At 51.3% G+C, this 24940-nt stretch overlaps 1 protein-coding gene across 2 annotated transcripts in view; it reads left to right on the top strand.

Annotated features, from left to right (window-relative positions):
- The window catches only part of LOC118934118 (uncharacterized protein KIAA1671-like), a 271613-nt gene that overhangs the window by 184520 nt on the left and 62153 nt on the right, over positions 1–24940 (top strand). The gene's annotated exons all lie outside the window — the stretch shown is intronic.

Consider the following 24940-nt stretch of genomic DNA (forward strand, 5'->3'; position numbering starts at 1 on the left):
TCACCTAGAGGGTTGCAGGCTGGGGGAAATTTTTCAGGGAAAGGGAACACTGGCATGGAGGGTGGGGAAGGATCAAGAACAGCAGCTTGTCTGGCACTTTTTAGACTAGAAAGGAGTACGACATAATTTTTAAAAAGGCCGAATTGAATGGGTTGAGGACTTGAAATCAAGTGTCAGCTGTGTGATGTAGGCAAGTTGGGCGACCTCTCTGTGCTCTTCCCCTTCCTCTCCATAATGGAGACAGGGTTAATCCCTGCCTCTTGGGGTCGGAGGATTAATGGGAGAGGAGGCTCCCTGCCTTGAGAGAGCAGAGCTCATAGCTGGATGACCAAGGGGCTGGTGCCTGAGCCCCTGCACAGTGGGGTCTGATAACCGTCATGCCCACCGCACAGGGCTGTGAGGAGGAGGTGACTGATCAGCTATAGGAAGCCCTTGCTTACCTTGAGGCCTCACTCGTGGGAGGCCCTCACCATTAGCCTTTGCTCTTCTTATGGAGACTGTGAAGGCTGCCAGCATACTACAGGTGTTCAACAGAAAAGACTGACAAATAAAAGGAGTGGGTGGAGTGAAAAATGGAGATTTTAAAAAATGGCATCTGGAAGGGTGGGGGAGGCGAAAGTAAGGGACAGCCCGTGGGGTAGGGAGCTGAAGCCCAGGTTCTGGGGCTGCTAACCAAGTCTGTGTCCCTGGGGACTCCCGCGTTGGGTAGCTGTGTGAGCCGGGGCTGGTCACTCAGCCTGTCTGTGCCTGGCGCCCCACACAGGATTATCGGGAGGATCGGCTGGGATGCCTGACGTGGGCAGGCTCTGAACTGGGAAAGACTTGGAGTAACAGCAGTGACAGGAAGCAGGCAGGGTGCACTCGCCGGGTCTGGTACTGGGAGCGGTGGTGTGTGTTTGGAGTTCGACACGGGTTTGAATCCTCCCTTTTTGCCTCTTACTCTTGAGGGACTCCAGGCCACTTCCTTGGTCTCTGAGCCGGTTTCCTTATCTGTATAGCAAAGATAATCATTTTCTACCTGAGGTGCTGGCATTGGGCTTAGCTGAGTCAGGCAAGCGCTAGAGAACGTTGGCACCTTTACCCCACCTTTGGAGCTGGAGCAAACCTCAGAAAAGCTTATCTTCTGCCCTTGCCAGCAGCTCAGAGAGGCAGAGACTCTCCTAGGCCTGGCCGGTGAGGGCAGTGGAGAGTTGCTGTCTAGAACCAGTCTGTTGCTGGTGACTTTGGGAAAACACATTCTAGTGGCAACAGGCGGGAAACCCACCGTGTGATCAGAGGGTTGGAACTTTCAGTTTCATCCCCTGATCTCCAAGAAGGGGAGAGGGCTGGAGGTTGAATCGGCCATCAGTGGCCAATGATTTAATCGGTCATGCCTGCGTAATGTGGACTCCTAGAAGCCTGAAAAGATGGGGTTCAGGGAGCTTCCGGGCTGCTGAACACGGGGAGACGAGGGGAGGGTGACATTCAGAGAGCCCGGAAGCCCCGCACCCTTTCCCTCACCCTGCCCTGTGCACTTCTCCCGTCTGGCGGTTGCCGAGTTATATCCCTTCATAATGAACTGGTGGTCACCTAGTAAGTGAAACATTTCCTGAGTTCTGTGTGCTGTCCTAGCAAATTAATCAAAGCCATGGAGGGAGTCACGGGAACCTCTGATTTATAACCAGAAGTACAGGTAATAACGTGGGTTTGCAATTGGCCTCCGAAGTAGAGGGCCGTTTGATCTGTGGGATCTGATCTGCCTCCCAGTAGACAGTGTCAGCATTGAGTTAAGTTGTAGGACACCCAGCAGGTATCAGAGAATTGCTTGGGAGGGTTGGGAAAAAGCCGCACACATTGGAATTGGTGTCAGAACTGGAGGTGCAGAGGTGAGTAAGATAAAGCCTGCCGGCCCAGGAGCAGGGACCTCGGCGTGGTTCCTGGGCACATCACTGCAGCTGCCGTCTTTCCACACATGCTTAGAGCAGCAGTTCAGGGCTAGCGTCACACGCTCGGATCCAAGGGTTGAGCTAGAGAGGCACGGTTCCCTGACCTTGTAGAACTTACCATTTGGTGGGGACACAGGCCCTGCTCAAGGAATTGGAACAAAGACTGCATGTGTGTTGGGGGGCTCGTGCACAGAGCTGTGGGGGGCATGGTCTCCTCCAGGTGAGGTGCCCAGGAGAGCCTCCTGAGGAAGCTAAGCACTAGAGAATGTGTAAGGAGCTGGCAGGTGATGCTCAGCTAGGGCGGGGGACGGGTGTGCCAGGCAGAGGGAACAGCATGTGCAAAGGGCCAGGGTGGGTGTGAGAAGGAGCATGAGTGGTCAGCATGCTGAAGGTAGGTCCCAGGAGCCAGGCCTGTGGCAAGTGGGTGGTGGAGGATGCTGTCGCCTTCACAGGAGCAACTTTGGGAGTTGGATACATAGGGAGATGGCTCCCACCGGGCTTTACCTTGACTGTGTATGTGCAGGAGATTTCGGTCAAGTCTGTGCCTCTCTGAGCTGCAGTTTCCCCATCTGCGCAATGGAGAGATGGGGTGAGGTGGTTTAGAAAGCCTTTCCTAGCTGTGCAGCTGAGAGAGATTTCCACTTGGTTACCTGCCTCCTGTGGGTGACCAGGTCCTGGAGTATTGAGGGCTGGCCACTGGCTTTGCAACTTCCTTAGTTTCTCTGTCCCTCCACATCACTGCAGACAGCCAGGCATGCGTGTAACAGAATTTGCCCTGCTTCTCGGAAGTTAAGCTGGCAACGTTGCTTGTTGAGAGATCCTGAGGAACCTTGAGAAGGAGGAAATCCGCAAGTTTCAGACCCAGATCAGAACAAAGCCACATCCCCTGGCCAGGTTCAGCTTCCTCATCTGCAAAGTGGGGACATGCCACCTTCCTCATCTGCTTGTTGGGGCCATTCCTGGAAAGCCTTTAGCTTACTTCTGAAACCTGGAAGCTGCCTTTCAGCAAATGTTAGCTCTTCCTCTTTCCCAGGAAGCTACCGTCATATTGAGAGTGAACAGCTCCCCGTGAACTGTCGCACATGGCCGGCAGGGGGCTCTCTCTGGCTCTGTGGTCGCTTAGTGGAGGTCATGCACTCATCTGCCACCCCCAGTCCAGGTCCCTCCTCACTGCTCTCAGGCTTCTGCTCAATGTCCCCTCTTCCGGGGGCTTCCTGACCCCTCTATCTACGGCAGAATACGTTCAGATTGATAGAGAAGCTGCAGAGATAGGAGGGAGGTTCCTGATTACCCTTCCTCCATCTGGCCCTTGTGTTGCATCTTATAACATAAGTAATTTGTCTAAGGGAAGAAATTAACATTGGTTTAATACCATTGAAATAAGTATCAACTAACTTTATTCCAGTGACTCCCATCCAGGGACAATTTTGACCTTCAGAGGACACTACAATGTCTGGTGACATTCTTTGATTGTCACAACTGAAGGGATTGGGGGATGCAACTGGCATCTTGTGGGTAGAGTCCAGGGATGCTGCTCAGGACAATGCACAGGAGAGCCTCCCATCCCCCAAACACCATCACAAAGGATGATCCTGCCCCAAATGTCAGCACCAAGGCTGAGAAAGCCTGTGTGATTCAGATTTCACTGGATTTTCCAGTAATGTCCTTTATCTGTTCCAGGATCCGTTCTGGGATCCCACACTGTGTTTTGTCATTCTCAGTTTGATCCAGAACAGGGCCTTGCTGACTGCCGGCTGAGTGAACAGGAGCTGGGTGCACATGTCTTTTCTGTGTGCCCACTGGTAACATGGACACTGGCCCACATCACTTAAAAACACCTTGTAAGAAGGGGAATAAGGGGCATTACAATTAGCACACATAACATACGGGGGCACGGGGAAGGCACTATAGCAGAGAGAAGACAAGTAGTGACTGTATAGTATCTTACTAGGCTGATGGAGTGTGACTGTAATGAGGTATGTGGTGAGGACTTGATAATGGGGGGAATCTAGTAACCACAATGTTGCCCATGTGATTTTATATTAATGATACCAAAATAAAAAAATTTATGCTACTATGAGCATTCACGAACAAAAAAAAAACCACCCTGTAAAAACATGGTGTTTAATGGCTGCTTAGTGTTCACACTTATTTTGATTTATTAGCTCTTCTCCTGTGGCTGGACACTCACTTGAGTTGCTCCCAAGAGTTCACGATATGCGCAACCTAGTGAATCTTCATTTACCTTTCAGGTTATTTCTTAAGTAAGCCTCTTAGAAGTCGGGCCCAGTGTGGGCTGTAGCAGATTCGTGCGTGCAAAGTTGTCATCGGGGTGGGAAGTCGGCAGCTTCCTGTTGGTGGCCTGAGTCTTGCACGTAGCTATAGTTCTGTTCTGGGGGGAGAAACCACCTGCCCCGCCACGTCAGGTGCTGTCAGTGGTCAGCATCAGCTGGGAAGTGAGGGAGGGAGATCAAGTTGCTGTTTCAGATCATTAGTTACTGTAGCTGATGGCTACGCTGGTGCTGGTGCTGTTTTGAGCCACCGAATCTCCTCTGTTGCTGAGATAACCTAGCCAGATGGTCCCGAGGCTGGTGGCCTTTTGGGGGCATTGGCATCGAGCTGGTTGCCTCCTGTTGTCAGTTACAGCAACAGGAGCGGTAGTGTTAATGGCGATCATCACAGCCACCAGCACCGTCACCTTTCCTAGGGCGCGCTCACAACATCCCGGGCCTGCGCCTTTCGTGGGTGTCTCATCACATCCTCATGAGAGCCTGTGGGTAGATCGCATGACTTCCCCCTGTTTTGTAGTTAGGGAAACTGAGGCCTGAGAGGTTAAGCAGCTCCCTGAGTTCTCCCGGATGGGAATTGTCAGAGCGTGTATTTGAGCCCAGGTCTCCCTGTCAGTCATTTTAGCTACCTCAGTGAGCCTGGTCTTCTGCCTTCTCAGACGGGGGAGTGGAGGCCCGTGGGGCTGGTGACCTGGCAGCCCACAGGAAAGCTTTTTCCTCAGATCAAGCTTTGCAAGGTGGAGGAGGATAGCGGGATGTTGCCCTGGGCCATGCTGGGTACTGGGGGGAGCGAGCCCTGCCTCAGGACCCCAGCTCCGCCGAAATCAAGTCCTATCAGTGCTCTGAGCCTCAGTTTCCCCATCTGTAAGTGGGGTGGTCAGCCTCACCTTCCAAGACCCTGCTGAGGACTAGCCAAGGGGCTCACGGCAGGACCTAGAGTGGGCTCGCTCTGTGTAAGAGTTCTTTTCTGGGGGTGGGGGGGCACCTCACATCCCCAGGTTCTCCCGGCCTGAGGGGCCTGGGAGGCTGACCCACTGCTGGCCACCTTCCCCTCTTCCTCACCGCCGGCTACGGGGCTGGCAGAGTGTCCCTTCTGACAGCTTCTTCCGGAAGCTACTCTGTGGCACGGGGACCGAGGCCAAGGACAGTCTCCACGCTGTGGGTTGTGGGTCCCTCATCTGCCTCTCAGCTTCCTCACCAGGGTCTGTGGTTCCACGGCTCGCTCGCCTTGGAATGATGGGGAAAACTGATAGAATCCGGACCTGAGACCGCCTATTGAATAAGCCCACCCACCACCTCACAGAGACCTAGGTGTCATCTACCTAGGCTACAAGCATCCTCCAGAGGCCATGTCAGCAAGCCTCAAGCCCCCCTTTTCCCTGGCGCCTCCCCTTAAAGAGCCTGCCAGAGCTCTGGCCGTATAAAGCCTCCTGACCTGTTAGAGGCCCTCCTTCCTTTGCTTTGCTGGCCAGGACAGAGGGGGCCCTCTCAGCGTCAGCAATAAACCTTCGTGGACCATTGAATTCGCATCCCCTCTCTTCTTTCAAAAACCGCTTTATTTTGCATCTGGGTTGGTAAGCTTCATCTACCCCCATTCAACCCCACGACCAGTTTTTTTTTTGGGGGTGGAAGAATGTCCAAATGACTAAATGGGTTTGTTTGGCTCTTCTTCCCAGGCTCCCTGCCACTTGGTTACTTAGCTGTACCCCCCACTCAGCTGCCATCACCTCCAGGGATAATAGCAATCATGAGGCAACGGCATATAGTCTCCTCTTTCCCTCCCAGCCCTCCATGTGTGGCCTCCCGACTCAGCTTCACGTCAACCCCAAGAGGTGGGTGTTATTATTTTACAGATGCGAAAACAAACTTCAAGAGGTTGAGTGCCCACTTGATATTAAATAGCTGCTAAGGGACCGAGCTGGGGTTTGAACTTGGGAAGTCCGACCCTGAGGCTAATGTGCTCGGTTACTGCACACAGCCTGCCTTAGGGAGAAAGGCTGTCTGTCTGCTTCACCGCTGAGTCCCCAGCCTCTGGCACAGGCCTGGCACCTAGTGGGTGCTCCATAGGTATGGGCCGATGGACGCCCCGACTGACTGAGGGTGTCTGAGGTGTTGCGGGGATTAAATGGCTGTGGGCTGTAGTGTGGTGCCTGGCACCCAGCTTGCACCGTTGGCACACAATTATAGTTGCTATCGTTATTTTTATTACTAGCTCATGAGTCTTGGATCTGTGTGCTGTCAGTTTGTGCTAAGGGTCTGGTTTGGCTTTGCAATGTCTGTGGCTAAAATAACAAGAACTGGCTATTTTTGTGCTGTTTGAGTTGGGTCTGATGTTTGGGCCACAGGACAGCAAGCGTCACGAGAGATTTGCATTTGACTCGAACCACTGGCGTGTTTTTAAGCCCAGTCGTCGCAGAGCTGAGAACAGCTGGATTTTCGTCGCAGAGCTGAGAACAGCTGGATTTGGGCCCTGCTGACTTTTAATCCCCCCTGAGCCCCTAATGGAGCCTGGGGCCTTGGGCGAGTCTCCTAGCCTTTCAGAAAGTCAATTTTGCCATCTGTAGACTGGAAACAATGATAGCAGCTCCCTCGCGGGGTGTCCTGGGGACTCAGTGAGGCAGTGCAAACCAAGCCCAGTGCTCAGGAGGTCCTGAGGAAGTGTTAGCAGTTGATGCCAATGTAGACACCTGAAGGGCCCACAGTGCAGCTCAGCTCCACACATATGCCAGGCCCTGTCCTGAGTGCTTGGAACACATCAGTGAATAAGATAAAGATCCCTGCCTCGGGGACTAACTCTGGTGGGGGTTCAGGCAATAAACTGGGCATGACGCATAAGAAAGCTGAATAGTGTGTCAAGAGTGCTTGGAATACATCAGTGAATAAGATAAAGATCCCTGCCTCAGGGACTAACTCTGGTGGGGGTTCAGGCAATAAACTGTGGGCATGACACATAAGAATACCGAATAGTGTGTCAAGAGGCTGGGCGTGGAAAGAAGGGAGTAAACAGGTAAGGAGGCTTAGCAGGGCTTGATGGTTGGGGCTGGAGTGGTCCCTGAGAAGGTGGTATTTGAACAGAGACTTTGGAAGAGGGTCGGGAATAGGCCAGGGAAGCTTGGAGGAAGAGGCAGCTGCCAGTGCAAAGGCCCTGAGGCCCGAGTGTGCACAGGCACTTCTGTGGAACCAGAGGAGGCCAGGGCGACCAGCGGCTACAGCATGGATGAGGGCATGTGAGCTGGTGGTGAGGTCATACAGGGCCTTGAGGACCCTTGAGGACCCTTGAGGGCCTTGAGGACCTTGCCTTGTGCTCTGTAGGCACCTGAGCTGGGAGGGGTGTCACTTCGAGTAGGAGGGACACAGTCTGACTCCAGCTTTGAACAGATCCCTCATCCTCTGTGCAGCAAAGAGCCACTTCTGTTGTCTGGGTGGGAGACAGTGGTGGGGTCAGACTGGGGGCAGCAGAGGAATTGGGGACAAGTGCATAGATTCTGGGTCTGTTCTGAAGGTCAAGCCACAGGATTTGCTCTGACTTGGATGTGGGGTTTTGGGGCCTGATAATTCGGAGGATGGAGCTGCTGTTGACTCCTTTAGAAAAACTGCAGCTGGGAGGGTCTTGGGGGGCAGATCTGGATTTGGCTTTGGCCTTGGGGAGTTGGAAATGTCAGTTAGACATGTCACCCAGCCCCTCCACAGCCTTGCTGTCCTGTCTGTACAGTGTGAAGGCTCATTCCTGCCCTGCCTGTGTGTGAAGGTTGTTGAGGTAGATGCCTGGGTAGGACTCCTGAAGCCTTTCCCTGAGGATTCAAGCCCCAAGCCTGCCTGTGAAATTCTTCTGCCCCTGAGATGTTCTCGGCATTTCTGAGCCCCCAGGAGGAGGCCACAGAGCCCTTAAAGCGTCAGCAGGCCCTGCTGACTCCCACTGTGGGCTTTATGAGAGTCCTGTGGGACCCAGGCCAGCTCCCCTTGGCACCTCCAGCTTTGGACAGTTTCTGAGTTTTTTCCCACCTGGAATGGCCCCTATCCCAAGTCAGTCCACAGGATTCTTGACATAAAATAAGAAGAGAACCTTGTGATGCTGGTGACACCCCGGGCTTGGAAGGCCACTCCTCCCTGGTCCTGGTGGGCCTCGGCCACCTGCCCATGTGACTGGGGACTTCATGCCGACAGGCCAAAAGGAACCCTACTGTCAGATGGAGATCTTCCAGGCTGGTGGTCCTTGCTGCCCAAAGGAGCCGTTGCTGAGTTTTGGGCATTCAAGGGTTTAGAGCCATTTAGAAGGGACATGCCAATTCCATGGCTGCAAAAGGAGTGATAAGTGCAGAGCAGAAGCTCTGGAGCAGTGGGCGTGGGGGCAAAGCATTCTGGGAGCCCGGGATCTGGGGTGTTAACAGCTGTGTGACCTTGAGGCAATTGCTTATCCTCTCTTTGCATCAGGTTCTCTGTTGGTAGAATGAAGCACTGGAGAGGATTCAACTTGAGTTTTTTTTTTTTTTTTTTACTGTGTGCAATCTTCTGATTCTAGGGGGTCCAGTAAAGAGTGGAACTTTGGTGTCAAGACAGTCCTGGGTTTCAAATCCAGCCTTCCCTGCTGTATGACCTTGAGTGAGCCGCTTCATGTCCCTGAGCCTCAGTTTTCTCATCTGGGGATGAAAAGCTCCCCGTTCTCAAATGGGGATTATGTCAGCATCTGATTGTGGAGAACAGTAGGGGGAACACTTGGCACCTAGTAGGCACTAAATACATGGGCGCAGTTATCTCTTTACAGCCCTTCCCAAGGGTATTTATTATCTGAACCAATTTGGTGGAAGACTTTGCCTGGCTGTCCTAGGCCGAATGATTTCTACATCGAGACGCTAGAGGGCGCTCCTGTCCTACCAGAGGGCCTCCGTCGCCGTGGCCCTCTAAGCGGGCAGAGGGTTACACCGCTTTGACTCCGGAGCTTGTGTAACACTCTGCAGTGAGTCAGGCGCTCTGATTAGCCCCATTTTGCAGATGGGGACACTGAAGGACGCCTGGAGTGTCCAAGGTCACACAGCAGGGAGGCGTCAGAGGTGGGTCTCCAGGGCAGGGCTCCCCTCTGCCCCCAGGGCCCCTGTAGCCTGAGTTCTAAAGCCAGGGAAGGTGGGGGAGTCATGAGAACTGTTGCTGCCAAGCTGGGTCTTGGTGGGATGAGCCAGGCCGGCAGGACCTCTGGTTATTCCAGCTGGAAAATCCAGTACTGGGAGGGGGTGTAGTGTGGAGTGTAAATAATAGGTAAGTTTTGCTGGACTGGAAAAGAAGCTGCACCCGTCTTTTTTGGTAGCAAATCTGGCTTCAGACCATTAGCAATGGAGGAAGGAAAACCAATGCAGGCCAATGCCTGTCCTGACACCCCCTTTTGTCACTGGGGGCAAAGAGATTTTTCAGAGCTGAAAAGGGCCTTGGATTGGGTAGTTTCATTCTGAATAAACACAGTGGTTTCCTTGGTTGAGGCAGAATGATGAGTAAGGAGGCAGCCTGGGCCAGCAGGGGAGCCTCACTGAACTGGGAGCCAAAGATCCTGGGGTTGGGTCCTGGCTGTGTGACTTTGTGCTGGTCACTGCCCTCTCTGAACCCTGTGTTTTCATCTTGAAAATGCAGTCATTGGCTCATCTCAAAGTTGGCTTGCAGGGCAAGTACATTGAGGGCCTGCTGTGGGCTGTGTCCTGACCTGAGTCTGAAAGCTTGAGTAGGACCAGAGGGCATTCAGGGGGCAGGCCCAGCATGCGGCCAGGCCCAGCAGTTCTGGAAGGAGTGGGAGATTTGAGGTGTCTTTGTTTGGAGCCCAAAGGACACAATGTAACTATTTCCCCAAGAGTGAAGTAATGCATCAATAAGAACAATAAGGGATTTGGTCCGTATTATTAGTTTAAGAAAACTGTTTTCTTTAAAAAAAAAAGTTCTATATAGAAATTCTGAGGTAGGGAGGGACAGCTGTTGGCAGATACATGCTGTTTAATGTATACTCAGATTTTGTATTAAACATACACTAATGTAAGCTCATGCATGTTAATGCAATATTGTTTCCTAGTTATATACAAATGTTACGTGTAGGCGGAGATGTTTATTTACCTTTTCCTCTGTGCCTGGGGATGTATTTGCTACGTCTGCCTGTCTGCCCTATCAAAATACCATAGACTGAGTGGCTTAAACAAGAGAAATTTATTTTACCACAGTTCTGGAGGCTGGCCAAAGTCCAGGATCAAGGCATCAGCAGGGTTTGTTTCTCCTGAGGCCTCCCTCCTTGGCTTGCAGAGGGCCCTCTTCTCTTCGTGTCCTTACATGGCCTTGTCGCTGTGTCTGTGCACCATTTATCTCTGTGTGTGTCCGCCTTTCCTCTTCTTATAAGGCACCAGTCAGATGGGAGTAGGTCCCACCCTAACAGTCTCATTTTAACTTAATCACCTCTTTAAAGGCCCTATCTACAAGCATTGTCTCATTTTGAGGTCCTAGGATTAGGGCTTTAACATAGAAATTTTGGGAGACACAATTCAGCCCCTAGGAGCCAGGCATCAGGCAGAGCACTTTATATTGCTTCATTTTATCCTCACGACAGTCCTGGGAGGGAGATGGTTATTACCATCCCTGTTTTACAGATGACAAAATGAAGGCTCAGAGAGGTTAAGTCACTTGTAAAAGATCACACAGCTGATGAGCAGCAGAGGTGGGATTTGATCCTATGCTGTCTTGCTCTGGAGCCCACAATATTGTAGTTTGTGTTTATAATTGGACTTTAATCCTGGGGGTGCCTGTTTTTAATCTTTAACATTCTATTTAATTTACCAAATATTTCCTCATTGCCTATCTGTACTCTGCCCTGTCCTAGTTTTAGGTGTGATTGGAAAAGACCCAGAGGGGGGAGGAGAGGCCCGTGCCAGACCCCAGAGCTGCCGCAGCTTGCCTGGGCCCCACCCATTCCCGGGGGCATGAGTGGGGCCGCCTGCTCCCCACTGTGCCCCTGGCCGCCCATGTTTGCCAAGAGCAGCCTGGGCCCAGTGAAAGCAGCCTTTGTCCTCTAGTTCATTCCTCTTGGAGGGATGATCTAAGGCCCATCTCGAGAACAAAGAGGTGACCTGCCACATGAGTTCAGGTCTGTGCCAGTAGCCCTCAGAGCAGAGTCTCCCAGGCTGAGAGGGTAGCAAGCTTGGTTACAGGGCTACAAAGTTTGGTCAGGAAGGCAGCAAAGCCCTCTTCTGTGTACTGAATGCTGATGCCGGGGCTCCAGTGTATACAGAACTTTACAGTTTATAAAGTTGTCCTATGCTTTCCAGCTTAGCAGATCCTCCTAGACTGTGCAAGATACACAGGGCAGGTATCAGCTGTCACAGGAACCACTCTAAAACATAGAGATGTACACCAACCGCTGTGTATTCTGCTCATAATATTTGGTGGGTCAGGAAATCAGGCAGGGTTCAGCAGGGACAGCAGCTCTGTGGTATTTGGGGTATCAAATGGGAGCCCTGACTGGCTGGGGGCTGGAATCAGCCAGGGCCTTCTTCTCCAACCTGTCTGAGGTCTGCAGTGACTTGGAGGCCAGGCTTCTCTGGGACTATTGGCCAGGCACCTAAATGTGGCTGTTGTGTAGCTTGGGCTCTCTCACAACATGGCAGCTCAGGGTGCCCAGAGTGAGTGCTGTGGCCAGGAAGGCAGGTGCCGCAACACCTTGTATAATGGACGCAGCCTGGGATGTCATGTAGCATCACTTCTGCTGTTCTCTGTTGACTGAAGCAGTCACAAGCCTCCCAGATTCAAGGGGAGGGAACATGGACCCCACCTCTCAATTGGGGGGTGGGGGTGTGTGTTAAAAAATGTGTAGCCGTGTTGAAAAACCAGCCAGAAGTAGAAGAAAATTAGGCAACATTTTATCCAGCACTTACTGTGTGCCGGGCCCTGTGCCACAGGCTTCAGGTGGGTGAACCTGTGTGGTCCTCCCCACGGCCCCAGGAGGTGGTGGACTCAAAGCCTGTTGTTTTCCTGACTGGTGTTTGGCCTGAGAGGGTGGTGGACCCGAGGGGCATCCACAGGGCTGCTGGCAGTTTGGTGTTGAACGTGCCGTTCGGAAGTTGTGGCTGATTTTTTTTTCCTTCCTCCTCTAAGAGAGTTCTTGAGTTCTTGAAAATTCTCACTTACATGTCTGATTCATCTCCTCACTCACCAGTTCTTCCCTTTGGTGTTTATTTCAAGCAGTTTCTCTCTCTCTGCGTGCTGAGTGTCCCCCACCCCTGGAACCCCCTCTCCACTCTGCAGCCCTGTGAGAGGGGTGCAGTGCAAACTTCCCAACTGCCTGCCCCTCCCAGAGCTTTTGAGGAACCATCGGGTAGGGTGCCACGGTCCTGACCGAGGAACGGGGTTGTCGCTCACCCCTGTGTGCGGACCAGTTTTTCAGTTCCTCCAGGGTCAGGCTTGGGGCTCATTCATCTGCCTCCCCAGGGTCTGACATACACTAGGTGCCCAATGTATGTTTGGTGAACTGAACCCATAAATGTTGAAGGAAAAATTTCTGACTGTTCAGTGCACATCTGTGTCCCCAACACATACAGGCACTCAAAATGTTCATTGTACTGAATGAAGGAAGAAATGTGTGGGTGGGTAAGACTGAGCGGGGACTGTTCCATGTATCCTTGTCACATAACACAGTGTGTGACGCTTTTTGGGTGTGAAGCTGAGTGAATGTGTGAATGGGTCACTAATTGAGCTCTTCACCACGTGGTTGTGTCTTACTTTGCATCTCTGTCTACAGTGCTTAGCGGAGGGCCCACAAAGCAGGTGCTCAATATTGCTTACAGAACGGAGTGAGAGAAAGAGTACACGGAAAGAATGACTGAGTCAGTGACACTTTTCACCTTCATCTCTGTAGTTCCTGTCACAAAGTCTCACACACAGTAGGTGCTCATTAAATGTCAAACTAAATGGAAGAATGAGTAAGTGAATGAAAAGTGAAACTTCTTGAGGGTGGGGGCATGTTTATGTTTCCCCAGTTCCTAGAGCTGGTCTTGGGACACAGTAGGTACTCAGCTAATGTATGTTGACCTGAATACAGGAATGAATGGGGCAGTGGGTGAATAACTGAGTCGTTTGGATGGTAGGGCCTAATACAGGGCCCGACATACAGCAGGTGTATAGCAGAAGCTTCCTGCGCTGCCCTGACCTTGGCTGGAGTTCCCGTCCCTGAGAGTGGATTGAGAGGGAAGGCCGGCTGCGTATCTTGCCTGCCTGTCTTGCTTTGCCCCTGCCCCGCGCACCAGGTCCCCCTGCAGACTTTTCCTGTTCCAGTCTGCCCACGTGGGCAGGAAGTCCCTGAAGGCCTGCCCGAGAGCCGCTTCCCATATTTTCCTCATTCTAGGCTGGCTTTGAGTGGGATGGAGGCACTGTGCCGAGACCAGCGCTGTCTGGCTGTGGAGCAGTACCCCCCAGGGACCCCTCTTCCTGACCATGTTAGTGATACTATTTTAGAGCTTGTTGAGCATCTTGTGCCGACAGAGGCCTGGGAGAATGTTCTCCCCAGAGCCAGCCCCTCCAATCTCCTTGCTCTGATGCTGAACAAGCCTGTGAACCCCCTAACAGCTGAGCTGCAGGCTCAGGGCAGAGTCAGGGCTTTGGGATCTGAGAGGTCAGGGTTCAAATCTTCCTCTGTGACTTTAAGTTGAACCTCAGTTTCTCCCATCTGTAAAATGGATGTAATAAACCCTTTTCCCCTAGGCTCCCATTTTCCAATCTTCACTAAATATACTTGGCTTTTTCAAACTCCTCTGCTGAGGCCTCCGCTCCCAGAGATAAGACTTAAGTAGATTCCCAGCAACTGTGTTTAAAGAATTGAATGTCCCAGTTGATTTTGGGAGGCAGTGTCTCAGGCTGGGTTGCCTAGAAGCAGAGCCTGAGACAAGGATCATGTGTATGTGATTCAGTGTTGGAAAGCTTGAGTCAGCCTGATCCCTGGAGTCGTTACAGAGGCTGAACAGCACACAAAATCCGTCCCACCCTGGAGCAGCAGGGTATCTCTTCTTCTGTGGGTCAAGGCCGGCTGCTGGTGGGAAGGGGTTGGTGAGCTGCGGCAGCCGGCGTCCCCGAGGGGCCCCGGCCAGCACAGGCGACCTGGGCAAGGCACCAGTGGCATCTACTGTGGTCAGCCAGGCTTGACGTACTGGCTCAATTCGATGAGATGCTGGGTGTCAGTTGGCTGGCGTGGAGTAGCTGAGGCTCAATAAACAGTAACTTGGTAAAAAGGGAAAGGTCTTAAGAAGATGGGAGTGGATATATGGGTTTAATGGTGGTGTTCATTCCTTAAGCCCACAAGGTGCTAGGCTCTCAGAGTGGGTGCAGAGGTGTGGCCCCCACATTCCTAGCCACCAAGGAGGGGTGACACCCACATAAATGGGTACATGGGTGGTGGTGCCATACCTGCCATGTCTCCACCCACTAGAGGGGAGATTAGATCTGTTTTTATGGGGAGAAAATTTACACAGGTGATGTCCAGACATTAAAAAGAAGCAATTTATTTATTTTTAGTTGAAAAAGTAATGTGCAGACATGGTAAACATTTACAACAGTGCAAAACAGTACTCTAAAGAAAAATGAGTCTTCCTGCCACTGCCAACCATCATGCAATCCCCTTCCACAAACTGGTGACAGTTTTCATGCATCTCCTTTCAGAAATATTCTGTGCACACATAAGACTATATCTGTGCATATGTCTGTATCTAGTCATCTGCATGTACCTTTTAGCATGACTCAGACCTTGCTGTATGCATAGTGTTCTATGCCTTGATTTTTCCTTTCTCATATTGGTGAACTCTTTCCCTTGCACACAGTAGGTCAATCTCATTCTTCCTGATGGCTTTATGTTTTTCTTTGCACTGTACTTTATTGAACCAATCCCTCTAGGTGGACCTGTAGGTTGTTGGCAGTTTTGTGCACTGCAAACAACGCTGCAGTGAACATCTTGGTGCCTTTGTGTGTTGCCTCTGCAGGAGAAATGCCTACCTGTGGACTTGCAGGGACATTTGAAGGTTGAATAAGGGATTTTTAGGGCGCCTGAGGCTTGCAGGGATAGGGGGTGGAGTGGAGAGGTATTCGGGAATCAAGAACAGCATGGGTAGCACAAAAGCAGGAAGCTGAGAACAGGGTGGCCTGCTCTCAAACACAAAGGCAGTCTGAGCTTTCAGGATTGATGTTCAAATGCCACATACTACCAAAGTTTTACTCCAGCTTTGAGAATCCAGGGGGTGCAGGCGGCTTCTTATAAGGGGTCCTTGCAGAGGCCTCTTCCCACTCTCGGGCCTTGGATTTGCCCCTGGGCATGATGAGTTCTGGAGCCGTTACCTCCAGCGCCTTCTCAGTGGGCAGATGGTGACTTTTCTCTTTAGTCTCGAAGTCCTTGGCCTCACCAAATGCTTTGGCTAGTTTGGCGAGATGCCCACAGTGACAGGTTCTCTTTGCTTTCTCCTGCTCTCAAATTCCACTCCCTCTTCCAACTGGAAACACTCCTAGGCCTCCAGCCCCAGTTGGGCTCCTGGGAAGCTGTGAGGCTTAGTTAATGGCTTGGCCAACCCCTGTTTCCTCTTCCCCCAGTCTTTACCCCACTTTTGTTTTTGAAAGTTGAAATCTCAGATGTCAATCCTTTGGAACACGGGCATTCCTTTGGGAAAACCTCATACCCAGGGAGCTTTTCTGAGGCCCCTTTGGGAGAGATGGCCAAGGGCTGGGTCCCTCTTCCTCTGTAAGGTAAAAAGGAATTGCTAGTGATGAGTGCCTGCTGTATACCAGACACTACACAGGGCACTTTTTCTGTCCTCTCATTGGATTCACAGAGCACCTTCATCAAGCAGCATTGTTATCACCATTTTATCACAGGCTCAGAGAGGTGCAGTGACTTGCCCAGGGCCACACAAGTGGTGGATCCACGTGATCCCATAGGTCTGTCCTCTCTCCTCTACCATGTTCCTCCCCACTGTTCCTTGCTGGGAATTCTCTGCTGGGGATGCTCTTCCACTGGATGTCTGTCCCATTGGACCAGAGGCTCCACGAGGGCCAGGATCTTTATCTGCCAATAATTGAAAGGGCTGGACACTCCCTATAGATCGACCTGACCTCTGCCCTTGAAAGTTGTTTGGCCTGTTGTTTCAGTGAAGCTTAGCTGCACTGAATCTGGCCTTTCTCCCTCATTGCAGTTGTCTTGAATGACATCTTCCGTGCCTCCTTAACTTTGGGGGGAATTTTGCTTTGACAAAAGTACAATATAGAAGCCTTACAGCCATATAGATTGTTTGCCCTCTGCATATAGAGATGCTGTACTTGTCACATGTATTATACCAACATGAACTGAACCCCCAGCCTCTGAGACTGGTATAATTTTTGCACTCAAAGTCATATGCATACTAAAGAGTTAAAGAGAATAACAGTCTGTCTCATCCAGATATAGTTGAACAACATGGGTTTGAACTGCACAAGTTCACTTATACATGGATTTTTTTCAATTAATACAATACACTACAGTTAGTGGATTTTCTTTTCAGAGTAGCTGAGTTTATCCCTGTAACCTCACAAGTTAGGCATTAATTCTTATCTCTTCCTACAAGAGGCTGCCAGGGTGCTAGAGACAGTCTGTATGTCCAGCTGGGTGTTGGGAGCAGATGAGTTTCTATTGACAAGAAACCATAAAGCCGTAGCTGAACATTTGGGGACTCTACAGTAGGTAAAGTAAACATTACTTGAATTCCAAAGATAATTTTTTTTTTACACAAAGCAAACTTCAGGCACAGGGGCACTTTCTGATTTCTACCAAATACTTTAGAAATTCACGCACAGGGCTCCCTGACATGGGAAACCTCAATTGTTGCTGTAGAGGACTGTTCATATTGATTTTCTGAATACTGTTTGTTCATATGGGCTGGTTTACTTTTACTGAAAATATCTTCATTTTTTTTTTCTTTTCCACTAGTCCAACTTGTCTAGAGCATTATTTGAGGCCCCCTGAGATTTGGGTGCTGCTGGGAGGGTGATGAGCAGGGACAGTGCCATCAGATTGCTGAATGAACATTTGGTGACAGAGGGAAGGAGGGTTTGGTGATCCTCAGCGAGGGCCCTGGGGTGGGGTCTCCAGGTTGTGACTTGGGAGGGTTCCTTGAAGAGGACATGGGACTCTGTCCCCTGCCACTGTGGGGGTCTAGGGAGGAGCGAAGAGTTAGTAGAGAAGGGTTTTCAGAGCCAGTGCAGCCCCTGCCTGCAGTGAGCCAGGCTGTGGCCCAGTCTGCTCAAACAGGCGCTCAAGCGTCAGCAGACAGTGGGGAACGTGAGGTCATCCATTAAATCACTCAAGCACCCACCGGCTGGGTCACTTCCCTGATTACTAAGCACTAACTGTTCACCGGGGTTGGTGGCTGAGGGCCAAGCTAATTCATTACAGAGGACCATGGGTGGGGAAGGCCTGGGGTCTGAGCTGTGTGGGAGCCAAGCAGGCCCCTGGTCAGACCCTCAGGAGGCGGCTGATCTGTGAAGGTAATGGGGCAGGAGGCACACAGACTGGATCCCGGGACCACTCAAGGGACTTCGTTTAGCAGAGCATCAGGACTTCTGGGTCAGGGATTGGGCCACGTGTGTGCTTGGACCTCTGGGTCCCCACAGCAGCCTTAGGGCAGGAGGATTGGTGGATGGATGGAGGGTAGCCCTTGGTTCAGGAGTCCAGGGCATGATTTCCAGGATTTGGGGGCCTCAAGGGTCTGTGTCCCCAGGGAACCAACTACTTTGCTGCCCCAGATCTGTCATCAGCGTGTGCCTCCAGAAAAGTCACTTAAAATCTCTAAACTTCAGAGCGGTGGGCCATTGAACACCAGTCCCAGCACCTGCCTCGCACACTCCCGAGGCCGACTCAGGCATCACAGGACGTGATACCAAATACTCTCCACGAGCTGCTAGAAAACACCCTTCCCAAAGAAAGGCTAGAAAGTGGCCTCACCCCCTACCCTGCCCGCATAGCTGTCACATGTCCTCTGGGGCAGCCATGGTGAACTTTGGTGCTTCTTCTCCCAGATACTTAAGATCTGAACATTCATGTAGCCCTTACAAAGTACAAGTCCTTTTTCTTCCAGCTCTGTCTGAATTTTCCTATGTTAAGCTCTGAAACATACTTTGGTAAGTAAACCCTATTAACCTTTACTGTCACAGAGCAGGTAGCTGAGGACAGAGGCTGAGGAGCTGTGGCTTCTAGGATGATCTGATGCGGGTCACCAGCCACCAGCCCTCCGGCTCTCCCAGTCGCCGGGCAGGTCTGAGTGTCTATATCGTCTCATCTAAGTAAAGTCACATCACCCGCGGCCCACCTGTGGGTACTGTGGTGCCCCTCCTCCAAAGCCCAGTGTGATTCAGGAGGCACCCCTAGGCCGCAGTGTGACCTGGGCACCGATGGATGCCTTCCCACGGGCTTCTCCCACATTTTTCATCTATTTTCCAGGATCATGGCTCAGGTTCCCCAAAAGAGTGACAACTGAAAGGGTATCAAGCAGGATTCACAAAAAAATCATCTGTGATCAAGAAAACCTCTGGCCATCCTGAAGCTAGTGGTGCAGCAGCATCAAAAGGGAAGGTCTGAGGACCCAGGGAGAGAGCAGGGTGATTCTGTGAGCCGGCGTGGCCCCAACAGGAGGAGGAAGAGCGGGAGCCCCTTTCTCTCATAACCTTCCTGTTCGCATTTGTGTCTTTAAAGACTGCGATGTGGAGAGCTTCCGCAGCGGCATGAGTGAAGAGGAGGACTGTCCAGGTAGGGAACCACCTCGGGCCACAGCCAACGGGAACGGGGTTACACCTGCAGCTCTGGAGACTGGGGATGGGAAGCGTGGTATCAGAAAGGCAAAGGAAACACGTGTGGAGGAGCATTTTGTTCTCGTATTTTAAATACACAATAGCAGAGGTACTATGCCTTTGGGTTTTGAGAGTGCTGTGCGTATAATCAGCTTTTCTTGCTTTCTTACTTAAAGACGATCTTTCCTAGGCCAGGGCTTGTTGGCTTTGACTCTGCAGAGCAGCAAAGCCTTTGGTCCTGGAGTAGCATGTGGTGGGAACAGAGCAGGAGGCTGCTGGGTTGGGTGTTCCTCTGTGAGGGAGGCACTCTGGCGGGACACAGCTCTGTCACCTGCACTGAAAATGCTAGCATCAGCTTTCTTAAAAAAAAAAATCCCCTCACACTGCACATTTTACAGCCATATTGTCAAGGATGGCCCATAGCAGTGGTTCAGTCATGCCTGGTAACCACCTGCTTCTGTACTTTCTGGCCCCATGTCCATATCAAGCATCCCTCCCTGAGTCATTCTTGAGCAGCACCACCAATGGACTGACACCTACTCTGTGTCTTTCTTGTTATCCCTTAACGCAGTAACTGAGGGTCCTTCCTGTGGACCAGGCAGAGGAGACCGAGCCTGTTGCTGTCTCCGAGGTAGAAATGTTACTTTCTTGATATCTTTCCTTTTGTTAAAAAACAAAATTCACCCAAGTAAATTTAAGACCTAATTGGCTTCATTAAGCAATTCATGAACCGTGAAGCATCCCTTGTAGCAACTACAGAGATGCTCCCAAGGGCTACGGATAGTGAGAGGTTTTTAAAGGTGGGACAGGAAGTTATAAAAAGTAAAAAAGGACTATTTCAGGTGAGGACACCTTCATCTGGGGACAAAAGTGTTCTATTGGGTGGATTCCTTTGGGGGATCGAGAGGGCACATGGGACATTATCTTATTGGTGCTGACCAGAAAATTACTAACTACATTTTGGGGGAAGGTTGAAATTGCCATTGAGTTCGGTAAAGAGCTCCGGTTTGGTGACTTGACCTGGCAGAAGTCACACCATGTTGGGCTTGTGTGTTTTTAACATTGTCCAATCAAGTTTAGGGGAAAATATTACAGATGATACATACAATTTCCCTGGTGGGACAAGTTGAAGGGGGATCCTAGCTCTCATCTGAAGCTTTGCATCTGTGATCAATGTCTTGTTGAAGGGCTCTGACCCCACGGAGCCCAGGGAAGAGAGGACCCAGGGAGAGAGCAGGGCGATGCTGTGAGCCGGTGTGGCCCCAACAGGAGGAGGAAGAGCGGGAGCCCCTTTCTCTCATAACCTTCCTGTTCGCATTTGTGTCTTTAAAGACTGCGATGTGGAGAGCTTCCGCAGCGGCATGAGTGAAGAGGAGGACTGTCCAGGTAGGGAACCACCTCGGGCCACAGCCAACGGGAACGGGGTTACACCTGCAGCTCTGGAGACTGGGGATGGGAAGCGTGGTATCAGAAAGGCAAAGGAAACACGTGTGGAGGAGCATTTTGTTCTCGTATTTTAAATACACAATAGCAGAGGTACTATGCCTTGGGTTTTGAGAGTGCTGTGCGTATAATCAGCTTTTCTTGCTTTCTTACTTAAAGACGATCTTTCCTAGGCCAGGGCTTGTTGGCTGTGCCTCTGCAGAGCAGCAAAGCCTTTGGTCCTGGAGTAGCATGTGGTGGGAACAGAGCAGGAGGCTGTGGGTTGGGTGTTCCTCTGTGGTGCGGACTCTCTGGTGGGACACAGCTCTGTCACCTGCCCTTGAGCCTACAGGCAAGTTCTCCCATGGGTGCCAGGAGGGTGGGGAGCAGACCCTCCCCCTGCACTTGCAGCACCCAGTGGGCAGCTTCCTGTCCTCTCCTCAGGTTCCTGATCAAAAGGGTGCTCCCAGGGCTGGTGGCAGAGACAACATTTCCTCTCAGACCCCTGCACGTGCTCCCGGATCCTTGTGTAGAAGTCACGTGGGAGCACATCCTTGGGCACGTTTCTCCACCCCTGCCCCACATTCCACCTGGTGCCTGTTTCCCTGGGACAGACGCACTTGCCCTGGGGCCTCCATGGCTTCAGGGATGCTAGAAGGCTGTGGGAAGGGCTGCTAAGCGGCAGCACACCTGCTCTCCTGGCCCGTTGACCTGACCTCAGGTGCCCAGGCCCAGGATAGAGCCTGGGGCAGCAGGGCAGGGGGCCACTGCTCGTCTCAGATCCCAGTGTTCTGGCCACACAGTACCGTCCTGCCCCAGACCCCGGCCATACCCCCATCCCATAACCTTCGCTCAGGCCTCCAGAGGCCCCTCCCTCCGGGTCTTTCCAGGGCCCAGCGCAAAGCCTGGTGGGTACCCTGTGTCTATGCCACCGTGTTGGCTATAGGACACCTGTTGTTCACACACAGACTAGGGCTATTTGGACAAGTTCCTTTACCTCCAATCTTGTGTTTCATTTTCAAAAAATATTTGGGGTTGTGATGTTTAAATGTCCGTCAAGAACCTAGGGTCATTCCAGACACAGGACAGACACTAGATATGTGGGGTCTCCCACAGGCCCAGCACACCCCGCAGGCGCTCCCCATGTAGGATGAACTGGAGAAGGTGGGGTACATCGCCCAGCTTCCTCCAGTGTGACCTCATTCTACGACACTTTGGCCTGTGGAGGCTGACAAGGAGCAAGGAAATGAGCGCTAATCAGCAGAGGTGGGAAAGGAAAGCAGCAGGGGAGGGAAGGAGGGTGGAAGGCAACTTCAGGCCCAGAAACTCAGGGACACAGAGACGGCCTCTTGGGGGACAGGGGGACACGGGCCTTCCTTCATGGTCCCTTATGGAATCTGAGGGCTGGGACTGGCCTGGAGATCAGAGACGTACTCCACATGGCAGGGGCGAGGAGACTGAAGCCCGGCAGGGGATGCAGAGCTGGGGATGGAGCTCAGTCTGGGGTCGGGCCACACCGTCTCGAGAGCAGTGGGGCCCAGGTTCTCTCCTCAGGCCTGACTCTGCCTTTTCCTTCCCAAGGCCTTCATGTCAATACCACTGAACACTATTTCGAGTATGTGGAGGACTCCGAAGAACCGATCAACAATCTACATGTAATTTCTCTCTTCTCCTTTTTTAAGGCCAAATAATATCCCGTTGTAGATATATACCACATTTTCTGTATCCATTTCTCTGTCCCTGGGCACTTAGATTGTCCCCATGTTTGGCGACTGTGACTAGCGCTGCAGTGTGCGTGGGAGGGCAGGGGTCGTTGTGAGATGTAGATTCCAGTGCTCTTGGGTATCTACCCTAAAGTGGAATTGCCGGATCAAATGGTAGTTTTCTTAATATTTTGAGGACTCTCCCATATTGTTTTCCATAGTAGCTGGATCAGTTCACACTCTGTTGGGTGTTTTAAGTACACATCAAGCTCCAAGATCTTCCTAAAGTTCATTCAGTCAGGTGGCTCTCCCGGGCAACTGATGAATGGGATTAAAAGTTTGAACTACGCGAGTAACTTCTCACTTGTTTTACTATGGTCTTCTGTCACCATAGGAATGCTCTCCCTACTGTAATGATTTTTCCAGGATCTTGTCTCCAGAATATGAAAAAATACATTTCTGAGAGGTTTAGGAGGTGTACTAACCGCCTCCACCTCCAGAAGAGAACAACTTGCATCTGGCGAGGCAAGAGCCTACCTACCAGGAACAAATCAGTTGAAGTTACTGTAGAAATTCATTGATCTAAACTGATTCAAGAATAATTATTCTAGTTTAGTCAGTGCCTCACACTTAAGACAGAAATGCTAAGCCATATGTTTTTTCTATGTGTGGATAATTTACCTGGTCAATCACTAATGCTACAACCACAGAAGTGAAAAACGCATTTACAGAGTAGGAAGGCAAGGTAGAAACTCCCCACAAAGTACACACCAGGGAAGGAATTACGGCAAATACAGCTCACCCCCACCATGACCTGAAGACTGAAGAACAGACCTCCTACACCTGGGGAAGAAGGGAAGCCCACACTGAGAAGGATAAATGGGCAGAGCTGTGATTGATTGGGACCCAAGCCCTTCTCCCATCCCAGCCCACAAGCAGGAGGGAGAGGAACAGAGCAGGGAGGGTATAAGGAATCCTGAGCATCTGGCCCTGGAGATGGGCTCTGGGAACATGAGTCCATGTTGCTCTGGGCTTTGGTGATTAATAGGGCTGGACACTAGGGAGAGCTGGAGCACTCTGGGAGGCTGAGACTCTTGTTGCTTCTGGGACAGGCATGCTCCATTAATAAGGAGATTCTGTAAGCAGAAAGTCACTGAGCAGATTCGAGAGTAATGACTGTAGTTGCCCAGCAGGCCTGCACCTTGGTGGGAAGGAGTAGGCAGGGCTCCCACTCAGGGCTCTGCCCCCCGCCCACTCCCAGCCGGGCCTCTGGTGGTCGGATCTGTAGTCAGTGAGACCCCAGGGGATTGTGGACCTCTTTCCTTAAGCTGCAGGATCACTAGCCGGGCGGACCCTCCCCCAGGTAAGTAACAGTCACTGCTCATCCTCCGTGGCGGTCAGTTGAAGAGGAAGCTAATCCTCAGGGAAACTGTCATGTGGGCAGTTGGTTTGGAATGTCCTGGCTTCTGAGGCAGTTGGGAGTCTGGCAGACTCGGGGTCATTCAGGGTGGTCACCTGACCACTGGGAGGTCACAGCAAGGCAATTGTTAGAATCAAATGCTAGGGGGGCAGGTGATGGGGGAGGGACATCTGTTTGGACCCCCTCCCCAGTCCATCAAGAGGTGTTCATTTGGAGGAAGGGCACTGCATTTTGGGGTCAGGAATTGAAACCTGGAGCCAGGTGTTGGGTCAGAATTTGAGCCATTCACAGGCCAGGCCCCTCCTCAGGACACCAGCTGTCCCCCCGCAGCAGCCCTGGGATAGAAGGATGTGAGGAAGGGCGTGAGGAGAGGGCTTGGTCTGGGTGCCTGGGTCGTGGTCTCATGTCCAGGCGTGCAGGGCTCTCTGTCCCAGGGAACCATCTGTATCTCCTCCCTCACATCCATCACCCCTCAGTGTGTGACTCTGGGCAAGTGAATCTAAATTCAGTGCCCCGAACCATAAATATGGGTCACAGCTCCTACTCTGCCCACCGCACAGGACCAAGAAATAGCAGATTCTATCCCCTGTTGAAAATTGAATACTGAAGTCATCCACTATTCTTGAGGGGTCTCTTTTCAATTATTTCAGTTTGCCCCTTGTATTTTGGAGCTTTCTAGTTAAGAGCAAAATGTTTACAATTATCTCTTTGAAGGTTGGACAGTTTTTTCTTTTTTATTTATTAAGGTATCATTGATTCCCAATCTTATGCTCAGGTTTCACATGAGCAATACTGTGGTTACTACATTCCTCCCTATTGTCAAGTCCCCCCCACATACCCCATTGCAGTCACTGTCCATCAGCATGGTAAGATGCTATAGTCACTACTACTTGTCTTCTCTCTGCTATACTGCCTTCCCTGTGCCACCCTATATTATGTGTGCTGATCATAATACCCCTTAATCCCCTTCTCCCTCCCTTCCCATCCACCAGCCCCTTTCTTTTGGTAACTACTAGTCCATTCTTAGGTTCTGTGAGTCTGCTGCTGTTTTGTTCCTTCAGAGTTTGCTTTGTTCTTATACGCCACAAATGAGTGAAGTCATTTGGTACTTGTCTTTCTCCCCCTGGCTTATTTCACTGAGCATATTATCCTCCAGCTCCATCCATGTTATTGCAAATGGTAGGATTTGTTTCTTTCTTATGGCTGAATAGTGTTCCATTGTGTATATGTACCACATCTTCTTTATCCATTCATCTACTGATGGTCACTTAGATTGCTTCTGTATCTTGGCTATTGTAAATAGTGCTGCAGTAAACATAGGGGTGCATATGTCTTTCTGCATCTGAGATCTTGCTTGCTTTGGGTGAATTCCTA

This window comes from Manis pentadactyla, chromosome 14 (genome assembly GCF_030020395.1).
Source record: "Manis pentadactyla isolate mManPen7 chromosome 14, mManPen7.hap1, whole genome shotgun sequence".
NCBI lineage: Eukaryota > Metazoa > Chordata > Mammalia > Pholidota > Manidae > Manis > Manis pentadactyla.